The 14,684-nt window shown below is 39.8% G+C and overlaps 1 non-coding gene across 1 annotated transcript; it reads left to right on the top strand.

The window, feature by feature from the left end:
- The first annotated feature begins 12,127 nt into the window (after positions 1–12,127).
- Positions 12,128–12,260, top strand: LOC127667140 (small nucleolar RNA SNORA17). Its single transcript, XR_007973799.1, has one exon. It is a non-coding gene; the product is annotated as a small nucleolar RNA SNORA17 (small nucleolar RNA).
- Positions 12,261–14,684: the final 2,424 nt, after the last annotated feature.

Here is a 14,684-nt window from a genome sequence, read left to right as displayed (position 1 = left end):
TCCTGCATCATGTTACTTGCTATTTGGTCTCATACTTCCTGCCTCAATCATTTCTAGAACTTTCAAGGCAAATGTCTGTACTTGCAAACCAGTAGAGGTGGAGAAATTACACAAGATTATACTGAGAACTTTCACCAAGTCTTCATAAGTTTGTATCTACCACAGCAAAAGAAGAGGAACCTTTTTCAAGCACAGTAGGTATCTTGCAGATGATTATGTACCAGGGATTAGTCAAAAGATCTTAATCATCAAACACATCCTCATGTTTGCTAACTGACTGATTATAATTACCTTCCTATGGGAAAGGATGATGGTTTCTGAAAAAGAGAGGAAGGGAGGAAAAAGAGAAGGAAGGAAAGAAGAAAGAAAGAAAGAAAGAAAGAAAGAAAGAAAGAAAGAAACAAAGAAAGAAAGAAACAAAGAAAGAAACAAAGAAACAAAGAAACAAAGAAACAAAGAAACAAAGAAACAAAGAAACAAAGAAACAAAGAAACAAAGAAACAAAGAAACAAAGAAACAGAAAAAAACAAAGAAAGAAACAAAGAAAGAAACAAAGAAACAAAGAAAGAAACAAAGAAAGAAAGAAACAAAGAAAGAAAGAGGAAGGAAGGAAGGAAGGAAGGAAGGAAGGAAGGAAGGAAGGAAGGAAGGAAGGAAGGAAGGAAGGAAGGAAGGAATGAATTAGGAATGTATATACCTGTACATTGAACTGAGATGGATTTGACTAAGCAGACTGGTTACTGCTTGTTAATGATTCCACTGACTTCAGGTAGTGTCCATTGCAACCAGCTAATTTTGTAAATCCATTTGAAATGCAGCAGCAGCTGTTTCTGCTCTGAATTAGATCACAAGGTAGCAATGAAATGCATGCCTAACCTTAAGGCAGATGACCAAGCCCTCCTGGATTATATTAAGGAGAACATGAGGGTTTTTTTTTAAACTGAGTGACTTTTCTTGCAGCATTTTTAAAGGAGGTAGAAAAGGAATATTTTACTTTGTTCATTTGAGACTAACTACAAGAAAGCAGAGCATAGAACACAGGGTAAAGCAATCTTTCACACACACACACACACACACACACACACACAAAGGAGAATTGTCAACTCTGGACCAGGAAAGATGAGCCCAACATTACTCCTTTACAAAAAGTGAAGGGATGATCAGATGAGGGCAGAGTTCCTCTAAGCCCTGGGACTCTGAAAGACAGTATCTATGAGTTTTGTAGCCACAGTTTATGAAGAAATAAAACTGGATATATTTTGATGACGATTTTACTGAGAATATCTCTTGCATCAGCAGATAGGGGTCCCTTGCCAGAAAATTTATTTATAAGCATGCAGCGTGAGATGTTTAGTGACACCCACAGCAGAATTCCCCATATATTTGAGCATATTTTTACATCCTTTCGTATGGTTAATTTTAAAATTTATTCCCCCCCTTTATTGGAAATCGATTCTTTTCTCATGTAATATATTCTGATTAGTTTCCCTTCCCTCTATAACTCTTCCCTCCCCACCTTCCCTCCCATCTGGATCCACTCCCTTGCTGCTTTCTAATGAGAACATCAAAAAAAGAATATGCTCCTAAGAGAGAACAATGGAACATAAAATGGAGTATGATAATACAAAACAAAAACCATCACATGGGAGCTGGACAAGGCAACCAGACAGAAGGAAAAGTGCTCAAGAGAAGTCATAAGAATTGGAGACCACATCATTCACACACTCGGGAGTCCCATAAATCTCTAAACTGAAAGCCGTAAAATATACGCAGAGGACTCGATGCTGCCCTGCATAGACCCTGCACTTGGTGCTTCAGTCTTGTGAATTCGTGCTACTCTGTTTACAATAGCCAGAAACTGGGAACAACCAGATGCCCCTTAACAGAAAAATAGAGAAAATGCGGTGCATTACACAATGCTGTATTACTTAGCTGTTACAAAAAGTGACATCATGAATTCCAGGCAAATAGATGGAACTAGAAAAAATTAATCATTGTGAATGAGGTAACCTGGACCCAGAGAGGTAAATACCATACATATTTACTTATGTGCAGATATTAGCCATTATGTAAATAGCTACAATCCATAGATCAAGAAAGGTTAGGAATAGGAGAATGGGCTAGGACAGCAGTTCTCAATCTGTGGGTGGAGACCCTTTTGGCACACCTCTATCTCAAAACTATTTACATTAAGATTCATAACAGTAGCAAAATTATAGTTATGAATTAGCATCAGAAATATTTTTATGGTTGGGGGTCACCACAATATGAGGAACTGTATTAAAAGGGGGCAGCCTCAGGAAGGTTGAAAACCACTGGACTAGTGGGTCACATGGCTCTCTGTGGAAGGTGGACATAAACTAGATTTTATGAGCACATTAGGGTGGAGGGGAGTGGAATGGGAGGATTAGGTGGGAGAGGAAGGGAATGTGGTGAGAGACAGATAGAACTGAGGAGTATTTGAGGGGTGGCATGAAAATTTAGTGCTGTGAAATCTTCCTAAAACATATAAAGGTGATCCTAATGAAGTATCAAAATAATGGAGGAAACAGAATCCCAAGTGACCATCTCTTGTTATCAAAGGAAGCTTCCAGTATTGGGATTGCATTACATCTGATTGAATTGTTGACCAAAGGGATCTCATGGAAATCCCCAAATGACCCAAGCTATTGCCAAGACAATATGTTTCTCTCCACAAAGTGACAATTCATTGAACATGGAGAGATCGATCTTGTGCCTACATAGAACACCCTATGTTCTAGTCACTTTGATTTGGGAAGATATGTACTCTGCAGGATACCAAAAGAGAAAGTCAACACCAACCTAGCTTTAATTTACATTGGTGTTCTGCCTGAAAGATATGTTAGAGCAGTGGTGACATAGAACTTATGGGAGTAACCAACCAATATCTGATGTGACTGAAGGCATGCTCCAAAAAATGGAACTCATAACCAAGACTGCTCAGCTGACCAAGAACCTGAGACTATGTAGTTTAGGAACTTGGGGTAAAACCAAATACTGCTGTTATAAAAAAAAAATCAGCAAAACAAAGCAAAACAAAAGCAATATAGCAATAAAATGATTCCTAATGGTGCTCTGCTACACTCATGAATCGGTGCCTTGCTCAGTCAGCATCAGAGAGACTTCTTCCTATGCCAGACAGAAACAAATACAGAGACCCACAGCCAGACATTGTAGAGAAAGAGAGAGACCTTGGAACACTCAGCTCTAAATAGACTGTCTCCATCAAACTCCTCCCTTCAATGCACGGGGAGAGGAGGAGGCAGAGAGTGTGTATGAGCCACAGGCGACTTAGGTCACCAGGAGAACTAGGCCCTCTAGTGTTCTACTTTTTTTTTATTCGATATATTTTTTATTTACATTTCAAATGATTTCCCCTTTTCTAGCCCCCCACTCCCCGAAAGTCCCGTAAGCCCCCTTTTCTCCCCCTGTCCTCCCACCCACCCCTTCCCACTTCCCCTTTCTGGTTTTGCCGAATACTGCTTCACTGAGTCTTTCCAGAACAGGGGGCCACTCTTCCTTTCTTCTTGTACCTCATTTGATGTGTGGATTATGTTTTGGGTATTCCAGTTTTCTAGGTTAATATCCACTTATTAGTGAGTGCATACCATGATTCATCTTTTGAGTCAGGGTTACCTCACTTAGTATGATGTTCTCTAGCTCCATCCATTTGCCTAAGAATTTCATTAATTCATTGTTTCTAATGGCTGAATAGTACTCCATTGTGTACATACATTTTTTGCATCCACTCTTCTGTTGAGGGATACCTGGGTTCTTTCCAGCATCTGGCAATTATAAATAGGGCTGCTATAAACATAGTAGAGCATGTATCCTTATTACGTGGTGGGGAATCCTCTGGGTATATGCCCAGGAGTGGTATAGCAGGATCTTCTGGAAGTGAGGTGCCCAGTTTTTGGAGGAACCGCCACACTGATTTCCAGAGTGGTTGTACCAATTTGCAACCCCACCAGCAGTGGAGGAGTGTTCTCTTTTTCCACACCCTCTCCAACACCTGTTGTCTCCTGAATTTTTAATCTTAGCCATTCTGACTGGTGTAAGGTGAAATCTCAGGGTTGTTTTGATTTGCATTTCCCTAATGACTAATGAAGTTGAGCATTTTTTAAGATGCTTCTCTGCCATCCGAAGTTCTTCAGTTGAGAATTCTTTGTTTAACTCTGTACCCCATTTTTTAATAGGGTTGTTCGGTTTTCTGGAGTCTAACTTCTTGAGTTCTTTATATATATATTGGATATTAGCCCTCTATCTGATGTAGGATTGGTGAAGATCTTTGCCCAATTTGTTGGTTGCCGATCTGTCCTTTTGATGGTGTCCTTTGCCTTACAGAAACTTTGTAATTTTATGAGGTCCCATTTGTCAATTCTTGATCTTAGAGCATATGCAATTGGTGTTCTGTTCAGAAACTTTCTCCTTATACCGATGTCCTCAAGGGTCTTCCCCAGTTTCTTTTCTATTAGCTTCAGAGTGTCTGGCTTTATGTGGAGGTCCTTGATCCATTTGGATTTGAGCTTAGTACAAGGAGACAAAGATGGATCAATTCGCATTCTTCTGCATGCTGACCTCCAGTTGAACCAGCACCATTTGTTGAAAAGGCTATCTTTTTTCCATTGGATGTTTTCAGCCTTTTTGTCCAGGATCAAGTGGCCGTAGGTGTGTGGGTTCATTTCTGGATCTTCAATCCTGTTCCATTGATCCTCCTGCCTGTCACTGTACCAATACCATGTAGTTTTTAACACTATTGCTCTGTAGTATTGCTTGAGGTCAGGGATACTGATTCCCCCAGACTTTCTTTTGTTGCTGAGAAGAGTTTTAGCTATCCTGGGTTTTTTATTATTCCAGATGAATTTGAGAATTGCTCTTTCTAACTCTGTGAAGAATTGAGTTGGGATTTTGATGGGTATTGCATTGAATCTGTATATTGCTTTTGGCAAAATGGCCATTTTAACTATATTGATTCTACCGATCCATGAGCATGGGAGGTTTTCCCATTTTTTGAGGTCTTCTTCCATTTCCTTCTTCAGAGTCTTGAAGTTCTTGTCATACAGATCTTTCACATGTTTGGTAAGAGTCACCCCAAGATACTTTATACTGTTTGTGGCTATTGTGAAGGGGGTCATTTCCCTAATTTCTTTCTCAGCCTGCTTATCCTTTGAGTATAGGAAGGCCACTGATTTGCTTGAGTTGATTTTATAACCTGCCACTTTGCTGAAGTTGTTTATCAGCTGTAGAAGTTCTCTAGTGTTAGAGAGTCTTTGACTCTTGGTAAGAAATGCTGTCACCCAGATGGAAATTTGTCATTTAAATTATATTATTTATAATGCATATTAATAGATATATACATGTTATAAGTGTTTTTAGGTAAATAGTTAATAGTTCAGTTCCTTGGAACTTTTTCAGACATCCTAGTTGTTACTTTACTCTCCTTTTTGTTAACAACTCAATATAGCTTAAGATCTAAAATGTCCTTTTCTCCCAGGATTGTGTGTCATATCTGGGGTCTTTTGTGGTTCCAGATGGATGTCAGGGTAATTTTTTCTGATTTCTGTGAAGAATGAGATGGGGTTTTTAAACTGGAATTGCACTGAATCTATCTATGAATAATTTTCAGTAAAATCGTCATTTTTACAATTCCATCAGAATTGAGCATGGGATGCCACTGATATTTTTTAAATGTCTTTCTCCATCTCCCTTCAGAAGTTTAAGATGCAATTCACTTCCTTGCTTAAGTGTATTCCTAGAAACTTGATTTTCTTTGAGGATATTGAGAATCATGAGAGTGTATTCATGCTCTCCTTCTCTATAGGTTTGTTGGTGCGGTGTAGAAAAGCCCCTGATTTGTGATAACTGACACTTTATTCTTCCCTGGTTCTGACATTATCATTTCCAGATATCTCCTGGTAGAATTTTAGGACTCTTTAATGTGTAGTATCATGTTATCTAGAAAGAGGGACAGTTTGACCTCTTCTTCCCCTCTTTTTTTTTTTGTTTTGTTTTTTGTTTTGTGGGGTTTTTTTTATTTATTCGATATATTTTTATTTACATTTTAAATGATTTCCACTTTTCTGGCTCCCCACTCCCCGAAAGTCACATAAGCCCTCTTCCCTCCCCCTGTTCCCACATCCACCCCTTCCCACTTCCCTGTTCTGGTATTCCCCTACACTGCTGCACTGAGTCTTTCCAGAACCAGGGGCCACTCTTCCATTCTTCTTGGACATCATTTAATATGTGGATTATGTCTTGGGTATTCCAATTTTCTAGGCTAGTATCCACTTATCAGTGAGTGCATACTATGATTGATCTTTTGAGACTGGGTTACCTCACTTAGTATGACATTCTCCAGCTCCATCCATTTGTCTAAGAATTTCATGAATTCATTGTTTCTAATGGCTGAATAGTACTCCATTGTGTAAATATACCACATTTTTTGTATCCATTCCTCCACTGAGGGACACCTGGGCTCTTTCTAGCTTCTGGCTATATCTCTTATGAATATAGATGCAAAAATATTCAATAAAATCCTTGCTCTTCCCCTCTTTAAATCCCTTTATTTTCCTTCTCTTGCCTTACAGCTCTAGCTAATGCTTTCAGCGCAGTATTGGAAAGGAATGAAGACAATATTCTTATTTTATTCCTGATTTCAGTGGAATTGCTTCAAGTTTGTCTCTATTTCGGATGCTGTTGGCTCTGAGTTTCTTTGACAGGGCTTTTATTGTGTTGAAGTCTGTGCCCCCTAGTCCTACTCTATCTGGGACTTTTATCATGAAGATATGTTGGGTGTTTTTTTGTTGTTGTTGTTTTGTTTTGTTTCAAGGGCTTTTTCAATCTACTGAGATGATCATGTGATTTCTGACATAAGTCCATTATGTGATTTTAAGTCTATTGCATTTATTGACGTGTGTGTGCTGAACCATCTCTACATCTCAAGGATAAAGCCGATATAATTATGGTGTAAGTTTTTTTAATGGATGTCTGTATTCTGATTGCATGTGTTTTATTGAGCATTTTAAAATTTATATTCAACAAGGATATTGGTCTGTAGTTGTCTTTTGTGGGTCTTTACCTCATTTGGGTATTGCAGTGATATTGTCTCCATAGAAAGAGTTTTGAAGTGCTTCTTCTGTTTCTTTTTTTGTTTGTTTGTTTGTTTGTTTAAGTTTAAGAAGGGCTGAAACTAGTAAAATTCTGCTGTCAATCCACTTGGTGCTGACCTTTTTGGTTTTTCTTGTCCCTGAACTTTTTTTTCTTACCTAGAAGATTTTATATTACTCTTTCAACCTTCTCATTTGTTATGGGTCTGTTTTGGCTGTTGATTTCTTCTTGGATTAATTTTGGTGACTTGGCTGAATCTAGAAATTCATCCATTTCTTTCAGATTTTTCACCTTGAAAGAATACAGGTTTTTAAGTATTCATTAAAAAATTCTGAATTTCTTTTGTAATGTTTCCTGTTTCCTTATGAGCCTATTAATTTGGGTTCTTTCTCTTGTTTGTTTAGGTGGGTTAGGAGTCTGCAGTGCTGTTTTTCTTACTGAAGTGGACACAGTTTTCTGTGAGCAGAACATAGAAACATTTGTAAAATACAAGTGGAGATGGGAAGGAGTGGAATTTCAAATTCAAATCCCTCTATCTTTTTTTTCACAGATACGTGCATACATTTCAGTCAGACCCTATGATTGTACTTTATCATTTCTGAATTTTAAATTGCAAATGATAACATCTGCTTCCAAATGTCACCCATCATGGTGAATTGGCTTTTCACCTTTTTAAGCTATTTGCTTCTCTTGCTTCTAAAATGTCAAATGTGAAGTCTCCTGATAACAAAGCAAGGCACATTGTTTTTTTTTTATTCCTACCCAGAAGCCATAATTCTTAGCTAACAACTCTTCAGAAGCTTATTTTAATCTGTAAATGTTTGGCTTGTTTACTTGGGATATTGGCTGAGCCTATTGACACATCTTTTAAGTTCAATTAATTAATACATTTTAAACCCTGCAATACAAACACATTGAATTTGTTTTATGATTTTATTTTATTTAATATTTGTTATTTGTTCATGGTGACTTATTTTACCATATCTATGAAGCTAAAGCATTGTGCCTTAAAATGACTTCAATTGATGAATCTCTTGTTTTGTCCTCCCCAGATATATAGATGATATATAGTTGATTATTTTGTAAGATCAAGGCAGAGAAATTGAAGATGGAAAAAATAGAAAAAAACAAATTTACATTCCGTGACTTGTTTGCATTAAACTTTAACCTAGAAAACCCACCAAGTGCCAGCACTGGACTCATGGATTGTTGAAAGAACTGTTCTAAGACCTGATTTATTATGCCAGCTCTCTAGTTTCATCAAAGCTCAAGTAGAAATTGCTACTGCTATGACATATGGGAATTAAATCAATTATTGATGAGCTGGATAATTTATTTATAAGTTTATTCATTTGGTCATTTGGATAACACATATCTATAGAGTATTATGTTCTAAGCACTAAACAAATAAGCCAGTTTTTCACCTTGACAAGTTATCATGTAAATGAGGGACAGAATATGCCGATAACTTAGTGATCAAAGGCTACCTCCTTTCTTTTCAACTCAATTTTGAAAATAATTGCCTGAAAGTTCAAAACTAATATCATGAAGTAATCCAATAACTCTTTTATAACAAATTGTAAAATATATCTCTAAGGCACTTCCACTATTTAAATGTCCGACCAGTTTCTTAGTTAGGGTTTTATTGCCATGAAGAGGCACCAGGGCCATTGCAACTCTTCAATCGAACAAATTGGCAATCTACAGATTGAGAAAAAAATCTTCACTAACCCCATATCTGCTAGAGGGCTAATATCCAAAATATATAAAGAACTCAAGAAGATAACCACCAAAAAAACCCTAAGCAACCCAACCAAAAAAATAGAGTATAGAACTAAACAAAGAATTCAAATTTGAGGTTGAAGAATCTGAAATGGTTGAGAAACACCTAAAGAAATATTTAAAGTCTTTAGTGATCAGAGAAATGCAACTCAAAATGACCCTGAGATTCCACCTTACACCAATCAGAATGGCTAAGATCAAAACCTCAGGTAACAACACATGTTGGTGAAGATGTGGAGAAAGAGGAACACTCCTCCATTGCTGGTGGGATTGCAAACTGGTACAACCAATCTGGAAATCAATCTGTAGGTTATTCAGAAAATTGGAAATAGATCTACCTGAAGACCCAGCAATACCAGTCTTGGGAATATAGCCAAATGATGCCCTGTGAGGCCGCAGGGCACATGTTCTACTATGTTCATAGCAGCCTTGTTTGTGATAGCCAGAAGCTGGAAAAAAACCACAGAAGAATGGATATAGAAAATGTGGTTCATTTACACAATGGAATACTACTCATCTCTTAAGAACAAGACATCCTGAGTTTTGCTTGCAAATGGATAGAACTAGGAAATACCATCCTGAGTGAGGTAGCTCAGACCCAAAAGGAAATGCATAGTATTTACTCACTAATAAGTGGATATTAGCCCCCCCCCCAAAAGTACAGAATACCCAAGATACAGTCCACAGAACTCAAAAAGATCAAGTGAGGATGCCTCAAATCAACTTAGGCGGGAGAAGAAAGCAATCACATGGAGGGGGGAATGGAGGAACCCGGGTGGGAAAGTTCATGGAAGGGGGAGTAAGAAGGGAGAATGATCAGGTATTAGGTGGGGGGAAAGGACTGAAGCCTTGAGGCCCAGCAGAAAGAATGGAAACATGCAACCTCAGGAGATACGAAGTTGGCGGGCACCCTCCAGAATGTACCAGACACAGGCTTGAGAACCCCTTTAGCACATTAAGAAAGTAAGAGATTAGGCATAGTCATATTATACCCTTAAAATACGTCTGGAAGAACACATAAGAAACTTGTAATGTCAGATGCTTCTGGGGTTGTGATTAAAAGGCTGGGAACAGTGGATGAAGGGACATTTTAATGCTGTGCCGTTATGAACCCTTTAAACATTTGAAACACAAATAGATTGTTGATTTCAACATGTATGTTGAAGACTAAAATTTTCCCTTTTAAAGTTGTCTATTCTTGCTGAATTTCAAGCATTTTTACAAGTCTAGGTCGCTTCTAGAGTATGGGTCTCCAACTTCTCCATCATTTCCCATCCTGTCAAGTCAGGATTCCCTTGCATGTGTCCCTTCTCTTCATTGCTACATATTTTTTTAGCAATATGGCAAGTACCCATAGTCCTCTGTTTGCTACATACCACATTCCCACTTTATGCCTTCTTTTCTTATACTCAAAGTAGTTGAAAGGCTCTGGGAAGCTGCTTTTGCTATCAAGACAGAGAAGCAGGAGCCTGCATGTCATATACGAATAATGACTTCCCCCACCCCTGAATTCTACTCCTGCATCTGCTTTTCCACACAGATTGAAGTTGATATTTCTGAATAAGTTAAAATGTAAGCAGATATAAAAATAATGTGAAACTGTCTTCAATTCTCAGCTGCTTTCTCTGTATTAACGTACGGTCTTAGTTGAGGTCACGGGATATGTGAATATTTCAAATACAGAAATATATATCCCATCTTTGAGGGTAAAGGAGGTCACCTCCTTTCACATGTCCCCAAGATTACAATAATAAAATATGCTTTATCCGTGCTGGAGAAGAGCTAAGGATATCTCAAAACTATGTAATTTATTCCTCATCCTAGGCTACTAGTTAGAAACTCAAGAAATTGTCTCTTCCTAAATTTAAAGAAAAAAGTTATCTTTTGTATGCATTTGTATGATTTTGTGGAAAATCCTGCTGCCTTTGTGTCTTTGAGTCCAGGAATTTGACTATTGCTTCTAAAATGACATTTTAAATGAAACACTAGTCATCAGTATCAAGGAAGGAATACCTTGTTACAAAGTGATTCTCTATTTTTGAATGAGTGCCATATAGTGAATCTAGAATATGGGACAAAAATGCATTAGAATAATTTTCAAAAAGTAGAAAATATTGCTTTTTAATGGGATTCACGGAAGTATCATCAATGGTTTTTACTGTTGCTTTTCTTTTGAAAAGCAGTTTGAGAAGTCTTTCACTACAATGTAGATAGGTACTAAGAAACTAGGGACAAGGTACTTACGTTGTTTATCTATGCCTGAACATTTCCTTTCAAACCCTTTCAGAGAACAAGCCATAAGGCATTTATATGTTTTTGTTTTGAACCACTATTTTAATTGTGACTTCTGGATTTTATGGGCTGCTTCTCCAAATATTCCACATGTTCCTTGAAAGGGGTGGGGGCAGGGGGTGGGGACTGAGTCTTATTCAATCTGTAGTATCTGCCTCCTTGTTTGGTATACAGTAAATCTTCAAGAGATGGTTGTTAAGAAACTTGAAAAGCTATATGGAGTTAACCATAGACAACCTGGTGGGTGAAATATCCAGACTTGTATGCATAAAGGACAGTTTTCTTAAAATGAAAATCTATTGATTCCAACAAAATATGAAGATATAGGTAAATATTGTCTGCTTGCTCTTAAAGCTGAAAATGACCATCTCTCCAGTGCATATAATAACAGCTAGGGAACAGATGTAACAGTTCCCAATCATGATCAATGAAAATAACAGATTTAAACAGGTTGACATTTTTTAAGGGAGAAAAGAAAGAACAGATGAAGGGAAAAGAAGAAGACAATAAGGTAATGAGCAGAGGTGAAAAACTGATGGATAGATGGATGCAGAAGATGGGGTGGGTCCACAACTCTAGTGTTCATTTAGGCTGTGAAACTCAGAGTAAACTATTACCAAACAGCTCAGAGAGAGTTTGACATTTGAGAAGAAAAGATGCCGACTATATCTAAGTAGTCAGGGACAAGGGGGCCTCATAGACTGGGTTTGAGTTCAGAGAAGCCAGCAAAGGTATTTTGTGGCTGATAGAAGTTAGCAAGCATAAATGAAAATGGTATTTCTCTGAGGAGAAGGAGAGAGGATGATGGGGGAGGGGATTTGACTGGAAGGAGAGGGGGAAGGAGGATTGCAACTAGGATGTTAAATAAATAAATAAATAAATAAATAAATAAATGGAATAAATGGAAATAAATAAAAATTAATTCCCTGCCCCTAGAGACATTACAAATGTGGCTGCTGTGTCACATGTGTGTCAGTAGGTGACAGAGAGGAAAGAGGCTATGTGTAAGTTCAGTGTTCAGAGAACATCTAAATGATGAGTAGTAGTAGCCTACCATTCTCTGAAAAAGAGGTGAACCTGAGATGACCACCAGTCCAGTGCCAAGGGCAAGACAGGGAGCTAGCCTGAGATGACCATCAGTCTGGTGCCTCTCAGGCCTGAATGGATTCCCAGGACCTGGAGCAAGTCAGAGACCAAAAGAACCCTGCCTTAGATCATGGGCCAGGTACTGGGGAAAGTGAGCCTGATACAGATGACCCTTACATGGGACCACCTGAGTGGGCCAGGCAGACAAGGAGCAAGCCCCGTACAACCACCAGACTGGTGCCCTGGGGCCCAGGTAGGGAGCTAGTCTGAGATGACCAACACATGCCCAAGATTACTCCTATGTGGCTCAATAATGCACAAGCAGGATAAGGCGCTCCTGAAATCAACCCCAGACACTCAGAGGTCCCAAGCACCACCACGAAGAGGAGCAAGTAGATGGTGGAGAAACAGAAGAGAAAGAGAAATATAAGGAGGTAGGCACAGCGAAGAGAGGCAGAACTGCAGACTGTTCACTCAAGGGTAGTGAGGAACGGCTTGATGTAAGTAGCCAGTAATGCCACCTGGAAAACTTGGTGGTGTCCTGGCCTGTGATGCCACCAGAGCCTATGTCTGGGTTCATGGTCCTGCAATAGTAGAGGTCTGTAACCACCAAAGACCAGGCAGACATGTTGATGTCTGAGGACTGTGCAGAACTGCCTACACCCCTCATTTGTGCATCATGGGATAGCTGGCCCTGAGGCATGAAAGCAGGAGAGCTGACCCCACCCCTAGCCAACTGCAGTAGTTGGGAGAGTATGCTCTGCTCATATTTGGGGGTTGCAGGCGAGCCACCCCTCCCCCCACTGCCACCATTACCAAGGACGTAAACTGGGAGAACAGGCCCTACCACTTATCTACCATACAGTGAGTAATGGATGAGAGAGAGAGAGAGAGAGAGAGAGAGAGAGAGAGAGAGAGAGAGAGAGAGAGAGAGAGAGAAGGGGGGGAGAGGGAGGGAGAGGGAGAGGGAGACAGACAGAGAGACAGAGAGAGGGTGAGAAGGAGGGAGGGAGGGAGGGATGGATGGAGAGACCCTCCTCTACTCTCCCTCAATCCTCACCACCTGCAGCAACTGGGAGACCTGGCTCTGGAATCATGATAGCAGGACACCTGGCCCTGCCTCTCACCTGCTGCAGCACGTGGAAGAACAGGCCCTGCACCTCACCTGGGCAGCACAGTAGAGCTAGCCCTGGATATGGGGTTTGCAGCCCAGAGGATGTGAGCATGGCAGAACTGGCCCCATGATTTGTCTGCCATCAGTAAGCTTGGGAGAGGGAGAGGTGCCCTCCCTGACCCTTGCCCCTTGCCGCCTATAACAGGTTGGAGAACTGGACCTGGGGTCATGAGACCAGGAGCTTTCCCTGACCCTCATCTGCTACAGTTCTTGAAGAGCTGGCCCAGCACCGTGCCTGGACAGAAGAGTAGAGCTGGTGGCTCTGGATTTGGGGTTTGCAGGTGAGCCAGCCCCAAGGGAGTGAATGCAGGGGAGCTGGCCCTGCCCCTTTTGATGGATGGTGGTGCAGAAGAAGAAGAGATGACCTCCTTGCTTTTCTTGACCTTCATTATTTATGACAGGCTGGAGAGCTGGCCCTGGGGTCATGAGAGTGGGAGAATTGGCCATGTCCCTTACCAGTTGAAACACTAGAGAGAGCAAGCCCTATACCCCACCTGTGCAGCAGGGAAGAGCTGGTCCTGGTTAAGGAGGTTACCAGGTGAGTCAGCCCTGAGGGAGTGATAGTGGGAGAAGCAAGAAGCTGACCAGCTCAGATAGCTCTCTAGAGCAGGTTTGAGGATTTGAATTAATCCACTCTAACATCTACCCCATCAATGAACTGCTGGAGTGTCCAGTGCCACTGATTCAAAACTATAGAATCTCCATGACACAAGGCAACAACAGAAAGAGGAGTCCTAGCAAGGTTCCAGTATTGATAGAGTAACAGAAGCCAGAGGCCTTGTACCCTACCAAGGAGTCATTACAATGAACATTTGCAAACCAAGAAGTGTGCACAAAAGGGAATACTGTGACACACTGTGACAGCTTCCACAACAAGACTCTTTTTCTGTTCAGGGAAAGGATTTAAGAATGGAGTCTGGGTATGGGGAGGAGAGATGAGTGGGATTGTGGTGCACAATGTGAAAAGAACCAATAAAAAATTTTAAAAAAAAACCATTATTTTACATTTTCTCAATTTCATATTTAATATATTTACATTTTTTGGTTGGTCCCTGCTGTGAAATGTCTATTAAGTTGTCTGGAGCTGTGACCTTCACTCTCTGAGACCTAAATCAATGCAATGAACATGCACCAATATTTTATGAACACAAGACTTTGTGCTCTTGCTTCTGATAATGCATTTCTATGAAAGGTATACTGAATTTTCTGTAAAATTGCCAGT

This window comes from Apodemus sylvaticus, chromosome 16, assembly GCF_947179515.1.
Source record: "Apodemus sylvaticus chromosome 16, mApoSyl1.1, whole genome shotgun sequence".
NCBI classification, from domain to species: Eukaryota; Metazoa; Chordata; class Mammalia; order Rodentia; family Muridae; genus Apodemus; species Apodemus sylvaticus.
This window is presented reverse-complemented; position numbering and strand designations above follow the sequence as displayed.